Genomic DNA, 8,169 nt, shown 5'->3' with positions numbered 1-8,169 from the left:
TAATAAAAAAGGGAAAATCAGACCAGGACTGTTATGAAACAGTTGGCAATCTGGATTTTGGGACTAATTGAATGTCTGATTTTATTAATGATGAAATTTATAAAAGTCCTTGAGGGGGAAATTAACGCAGATTCAGCTGCTAAGAGTGGAAAATTAATTAAAATTCCTGGAGATATTCCTGTCATTAAAGGCACAGGCCCTGTTAACCCTGGTCTTACTGTGAATGGCTAGTGTGTACACACAGGGGCTCTCCTCAGTGACTGGAGGGAGATATATGGGTTTTTTAGGGATGACAAATAAGCCTTAAGAATCCCTCCCATTAACTGAGGTTATTAGGGGTTCAGAGCTGGAACTCGTTGCATTTGTTCAGGTTTTTCCTCCAGCCTACATGGTTTCTTTACACTGTAGATCCCAATCAAATTCAGAATACAATTCAACATTTTTGTAGTCATTTTTAGGGGTCTGCATGGTCAAGCACCTGCATGCATTAGAAAGCCTAGTATCATATTGAATCGTATGGTGTCATGCCGTGTCGTGCCATGTCGTGTCATATGGTATGGTATGGTATCTTGTGAAGAGAGAGGAGGAGCGCACACCAGGGTTGGAGAGGTGCTGACCATTGACGAAAAAATACAAATTTGAAAAAAGATGTCAGGCGCACACTCTAAGACTCGATGCAAAAATATTTTCTTTTATTCAAGTACCAATGTTTCGACTAGACCGTCTTCATCAGGGTTTTACAAGAAACTGAGCTACCAAACATTTTATAGGACACACAGGTGAGCTCTATGATGAGAGGGAATGTCTTCAATTACAGGCACATGCCATGGGAGGAGCTGACAATCAACACAAAATGGTATGGTATCTTATCATATCGTATCACATTGAATCGCATCAATAGGCACTTTTACATTAGTCATTTTAGTTTTACTTTCTGTCATAAGTATTGTACTTCTCTACATTTGAGATTACACAGTAAAAACTAAGTAACATTAAAAATTCCTGAAAAACGTGAAAATTGAACAGATGAAATGCAGCTGCTCAGCAGAGATGCACTGATGGTATATCTGTGGCCACAGGAGGGCAGAGTCCCTGTAACACTCTGGAAAAGACACATATTCTTGTATACGCAGTAGACTGAGTGTCGGGGCTAGCAGTTTGTTTACAGTACAAAAATGCAATGTAATAAATAATAACATCATTATAGGTTAGACTGAGCACTAGACTTATTTTACCTCTGTACAGAATAAAAAAAAATGTCTACCTTAATCAATCACCCATTTAATTCGTAACTGCTAACTACTAAAATGCTCACTGTGGCTCCTCCAGTGGTGACTTCTGACGTTAGCTCAACATTCTGTTTTGCTGTCTGTATCAGTCTGGGCTCACGGGTGCACTTAACACTTTCCAGAAATTAAAATCCAATTGGGGCCAATCAGGGATCCGCACCGTAGTTGACAACATAAGCAGCCACGCAGGGACTGCGTTGCCGTTGATGATGTAAAATACAGGCTGCATCTGTAATGTTTACTCTTATTTGGGTACTTTTTTATGGAATTACACATTACTTTTACTTGAGTAAAGTATTTTAGAGCTCTTTCCATTCCTGTCAATAGATCCATGTAGGTTTTCTAATCATTGCTTTGTGGTTGTTAGCCTTTGTTAAGTTAAATCCATATTTAGCCATTTTTTTTTGACTATGCTAGCAGCATTGTGCAAGGATGGCCCTTTCGGCCTGATGGTCAGTCGGTCCGACTACTTTGGTTCTGACTGAATACCTCAGAAACAGATGGAATACTATGATAATTTTGTTCAGACATTCATGGTGCCCAGAGGGTGAATCTACTGACATCCCCTTAATTTTCCTTTGCACCACCATGTAGTTTGGGGTGAAATTTCTCAACAACTATTAGATGGATTAGATGGCATTTATCTTAAAGCACCATTGTGCCTAGGGTGTTATATAGGCCTAGATACACTTTGCTTACTTTATTTTGTGATTAACCGTGGACCCAAGTCACCTTAGGTGCTTGGACCATGATTACCCTGCCTGCAAATAGTGATAAATGTGACTGGCAACTATATATAAAGCCTCTAAATTCCTTTAAAAATGTTATTTAAGACATTGGAGATTATATTGTGCTTCCTATTTTGCCTGCTAACCCTTGAGTCTGGACTTGAATTATCCCAATATTTATCAGGATTAGACACTTAAGTTTTATTGTGCTACCATCAAATAAAAAAGTTAATTTCCATGTGAGTCAAACTGCAGTTTTTTGGGTCAGTTCCAAGCAATCCCTGTCCTGTTGCTTGGCCAGTGCTAGTGATTGACACCCAGGTCAACCCCTGCCACTCTGGGTGCAGTGGGGGTCTGACACTTGTGTTGCATGGGCTCTGCGCGCTCCTTCAGCTCTGCATATTCACCAGCCTGTCTCCCTCTCTGCAGGCCAATTCATAATTAACAGCTGTTGGCTTGTCAAGAGTGGCCCTGGCCATGGCACACACACATATATTTATATTCACTGTGAAGACCCCCTTGCCATGGATGGATTTCAGAGGCCATGAACCCATCCTCTTTCCCTGAATGATGGACACTCACCTGAAAGCTCAAATACATACTTAGTCAACCTGCTCTCACCATCCCACCACCTTCCCCTTCTCTCTCTCTCTCCGTCTCCCTTTTTCCCTCCCTCACTCAGTTTCTCTGCTTCTCCCTTTTTCTCTCCTCCCTCCCGCTCAGCACCTTCTGCCACCATGTCAGGAACTTTTGCATTAAGTCCACTCCGTCTGGCCTGCGAGGAGGCAATATGAAAATGAAGTGTGGCCGCGGCTGGCCCTTTGCTATGTGTGTTTGTCATGCCTGTTTAGCTGAAGTTGAAATGTAAATATAGACCGCGGGAGATCTCGGCTGCGATAGGCTGCTTGAAATTCTAATAAACAAGTAGCTGTCCACCTGTAATAAATGATGCCCATAAAAAGGGGTGATTCCTTGAGCAGATAAAGATGAAAAGTAATTGTTTGTGCTCACACAAAATTAATCAGATCAAAACAGGGGCAATCATTTTAAAGAGACACCAGACCCATAAAAAAGGCAAAGCTGTGATAAAGTATTGGCTATCAGGCATGCAGTCTGGAGGTTAGCATTACAATAATATGGAGGGCTAGTATTCATGTGGCTGGAGATAGGATTATTGCATATATTCAAAGAGGGGGAAATGTTTATGGTACATACGTATACAAGCAGAGGTTCACAAAGACATTCAAGGCACAAGGTCATAAGCAATGGAGAGTTTTAGTACAGGGAGGGTGTGAAGAGATGCAAATAGCCTTACAATACTCATATTTTATTCCCTGTAAAAAGTGATTATAAATGACTATCCATTTACAAATTAAGTGGTATCAGTGAAGAAGGATCAGTGCATTACATAAATTATCTTAATATTTAATAGAAATAGTAATTAATCTGGTGTATTAATAATTTATGAAATCATAATTACAAGGGCACGCTCAGTACTGTACCTGATGGCATTCGTCTATCACCATTTTCACATTTGTGTAAAAAGAAGCCCAATTTGAACGAGGTTTGCGCCTTGTTTGCTCTGTCATGGCTGCCATCACTTGTATTGAAATGAACACACTTGCGGTGCCAGCCAGGGGTGTTCCCCTTACCCAGATGCCATCGTGATCAACACACATAGCGCGTGCCATCCGGTCTGAGGGCCCAGATATGATAGACCACCTGGAAAGAGAAGAGGCAACGCAAACATGGTTATTTTCACAGCTTTGATATGCTAAACACACAAAACCCACTCCAGCAAAGGGGCCAATTTCTGTCGCTCAGTGTTTAGTCGTACACATGGTGAGGACATAGAGGAGCTCTGTTCAGCTCTTATGCACTGGCTGTGGTCCTATGCAATGTGTTTACCAGAGCAGTGGAGAGAGACCCTGATACACACAAACAAAAGTGAAGCACAGTGCCCATTTGCCACCTTGGAGACTGTCCATACTCTATTTCTAGCATGAGCACTGTTCATTTTGTACGATACTGTCTGTTTGAATACTTAAATTCTCCCTTCTGCCTTTTCCGAACTTACTGTGATAACTAAATCATCTTTCTTATGCCAGTGCTCCCTTCTTGTAGTGTTTGATATGATAAAAGATCAGTGCTAGAGGCCATTTCAAGAGACAGATGAAGCTCAAAATGAGTCGCAGCTCGCTGGAACAATTTAGTCCTGTCAACTGACGATGACCTGCTTTTCTATGCAAAGTGCAAAGCTGCCAAACTAAAAGTACAATGAACTCCGAGGGTGTCAAATAGAAGAGATCAACAAGTCTTCCATTTAGCAGCTGTCCTAATTGAGTGGGTGATGAGGCTATGACTTCTCTGGAGGGTATTGTATGCTTTGGCAAGTGTCTCATCTAGTTACAGGCAAAAGATTGCATTTGAAAGTGAGGGAGAGCCGGCAGCCGAAGGCAGCACTTGTGTGAAACTCTTAACACCGACCAAATTCCCTGCTCTCTTTATTCTTGTCTGGCAGGTTGTAATGGAGTTAATTGTACAATAAAAGCTATTCTCTAAATCATTTCCTCTCTGTCCATACAAGATTGATCACGGAACCAATCTTTTCTACTGCTGTAATTTTCATATTTAATGAGCGTGACTCCAAAACTATTACACTAATTAGTCAAATCTCACATATCGGTAATGATGCTCGCAGTAATTAATATTGTATTTAATTAAAAAATGACCCATTTCAATGGCTTGCATGCAGGCGTTGCTGGTTGGTTTGCCTGCGGGTAGGAGGGGATGTTAGAGAGGGGGGAGGATGGGGGTTGGGCTGTTGGACAGCACAGTGGAGATGGATAGAGAGCTAGAAGAGATGGGGAGAAGTGGGGGGGGGGGGGGGGGGGTTAGACAGGTGTAGGTGCTGTGAGTGGCTCTCTCTCTAGCTGTGCCACTGCAGATTTCCAGTTTCCTGCAGCATATGTCTGTGTGGTTAGCATGTGCTCGAAACCCCCTCTTTCTTTCACTGGAGGCAGCCAGCCTGTGTGATTTATGTGGGGCCCCTGTTCCACTGTGCATACACTGGAAAATCTCCAGTTTACACAAGAATTGCCTGAAAAATGAGATCTGTGACTACATTCTTTTCATTAGCGGCTTACGCTAGCGTGGAGCCTGGGAGCCTCTGAGCTCCTAATGATGCGCACGCAGGCCCGTAGCCTCCCAGCTGCTCTCAGGCTCTCATTACCTACAACACTCATGTCACAAACACTCTTATTTAATTTCCACAACAATTAAAAAAGGAAAACAATTGCTAAACTTGTGCTGCTGGAGGCAGCTGAGTGCTGTGTGTTCAATGGCTCAAACAAAATGTTTGTGCAACAAATACACACACACATTTTGATGTTCAGCTATAAAGAGACGCTATAAACAACAGCTATATTTTGATATTGTATTCCATGCAATACACAACCAAGGAGCTCCGAGATAGGAAACGACATTAGGATGGATATACTACGATGAGATTTTATTACCAGGGGACTCAGTTCACAAATGCACACTTAGAAAACACAAACCATCCCTGTCTATCTGTATAGTGACAGATATTCTCTGCATGTGGTCTGTACGCCTGCGCTCCTGCATACGCACAAACAACATTCAATCTCTCTTATAGCATAAGAACATGCAAAGACCAGCCACTCTCCCTGAGTCCCCCCCTCCTCCTCCTTCTCCTCCTCCACCTCTCCAGCCATCAGTAACAAACAATGATGCTCTCGTTCCCGGGCAGCAGTTCAGTTCTCTTATCTAAATAAGATTTACCCTTCATTTAAACGGGGCCTCCATCAGTTTGGAGAGATGGCAGAGGAGTAGTCAGCGGGATAGAAGACCTAGGGCACCTCATTTTATCTTTATTTATGTCTCTCTGCCTCGCTCTTTACCCAGCAGCAGGACTGGGTGTGCACATGCCACCGCCGAGACGCACTCAACAATGTAATTGGGGTGATGAAAAATTATCGTGATTGGGGGCATTGCCTCTTTCCCTCTCATCCACCTCGCCGCCCTGTGCTCCCCAGCCCGCACCCGCTCCTCCCCAACACCCTCTCCCCTCTGCCTCCCCCGACCAGTAATAACATCTCCGGGCCCATCTGTCACCATCTAATGTGACAAAGTTTTTATCGCATGTATTAAGGCGGCCAGATTAAAAAGTAAATACGGCAATCTCACCAGGCCCCTGCGCTGGCAGGTTATGGCGCATTTCACGGTGGCCTGAGCACCTCATCAGTGTTCCGCCGCCTGTGCCCCTGGCAGGGAAACAAACAGGCCCCCAGGGAGCAGAGCCTGAGGGGGGTGGAGGTAGAGGGGACCGTGGTGGGGTTGTGAGTGGGTTGCGGTTGGCTGCAGGGGGAAAAGAAGGGGATGGGAGGTGCTCAGCAAGCAAGGGGGATTGGGGTTAAGGAGATGTTAACGGATACCATTAATGTTATATGTCTTCTTCCCCAAGAGGTAGGCGGCAGCCCATATTGCCCCTTTGTTCCCTCCACGTTTTCCCCTCTTGCTCTCCATGGGTTAAGAGTGTGGAAGAAACCGAGGAAGTGCATGGAGAGGGGAGAGGAGGAGGGCCACAGCCGAGCAGATACAGTACCTGTTTCTGCTTCTGAAAAAGGATTTCCCATAACAACTAAAGTGCTGAATTGGATGTTGATTCTCTCAAACTTTATGCTCTCACCAGGTGATTCATCCGTGATGTGACCATGCTCTCAGTCGTCCTCTTCCTCCCCGCATTTCTCTGCATACATGGTCAGTGGCTTGCTTCTAAAGTAGGGTGTTTTCCATCTGGCCCATCCATCCCAGCTCTGCACTCAGGAGGAACACACTGTGGCTCTCAGCACTGCGGCTGGCAGATGGGGAACTGAATGCAGTATGCCTGTCAGATTAGCTCCTGTAATGGCTCATTTGGGCTCCTATGAGGAGATATTAGCACATGTGTTCCATACGTCTGTGCTGAGCTCCATTACACTACCAGGAGAATCCTTCATAAACACAAAACGCACACCTCAGGAGTCATCTTAACAAGGGAGCCCAAGTGGAACAGGGTAGTGAGAGTTTTTCTCGAAATTTAACACCCGAGTACAAGACGACTGAACAACATCGACTCTGAAAGACTCTGGACAGCAATTCAAAGCATGAAAAGTGCTGTTTATTTGTGTCCCACACACTCTTAGGTGTGTTCATAATGAAGTGGCCAAGGCCGCTTTGAATAAAGCCTTAATGAATCTTCGCGGCAGCAGGCTTGGCAGAGCAGCCGACAGAACAGGGTGTGGAGATTGTCAGCCGAGCACCTGGGATAGCTGGGCTGCGTGCTGGGCTGCATGGCTGACAGGCTGGCTGCTGACAGCTTTGTGACAGGTCAGTGTCTGTGCCGGAGCGCTATCTGTAGCCTCCTCCAGAGGGAGAGCCAGCGAACATGTGTAGCTGTCTCTCTGCCTGTCATTAGGGGCTGCTTAGCGAGAGGGCCCCAACGCGCCACTCCAGTTCACAATTAACTTTGCAGGGCGCCGGGTGTGACAGACAGTGGATAGTGCAGGATGGTGTCGGGCCAACAGCGAGGACAGGGCAGCCGCTGTGCTGCTCCCGTCTACAACAGATGCTAGTTCAGATGCCCGGGACCTCGGTGTCACTGACCATTCTCATTGCCACCACACTCCCTGGACCTGAGATGGCACTTGGACAAAGACCAGGAAATTCAATGGCAGCAAATACTCCATACACGTGTCCCGCTGCATAATGTAGTGGAATGAATCACTGACAGGCTAGTATGCTGTGTAGAACTATACCTGCACTACAGTTTAATAGGCTACATACATGCTGTAGGTCAGCTACGTAAAATGTCACATGGTGCAACATGTTTTCCATCTGCCTACGCCGCATGTCCAAACAAAATGCAGCGGCATGCATTGTCAGAGCCTCAGATGGACACGGTGTTCTGCATTGAGGCCTTCTGTGTCATGTCTCAGCAATTCAGCGCACTTGTATTTGAGACTGAGTGCCTTTGCATTTGTACGGTGAGCGTGATGTGTTGACAGGCTGCTGATGTCTGCCAGCCGGGCCACACTGCAGACGGAGGACACCCATGGTGCTGAAAAGGCCAGGGCCAAACACTTAGAAGT

Source organism: Epinephelus fuscoguttatus, linkage group LG14 (genome assembly GCF_011397635.1).
Source record: "Epinephelus fuscoguttatus linkage group LG14, E.fuscoguttatus.final_Chr_v1".
NCBI classification, from domain to species: Eukaryota; Metazoa; Chordata; class Actinopteri; order Perciformes; family Serranidae; genus Epinephelus; species Epinephelus fuscoguttatus.
Note: the sequence above shows the minus strand (reverse complement) of the source record.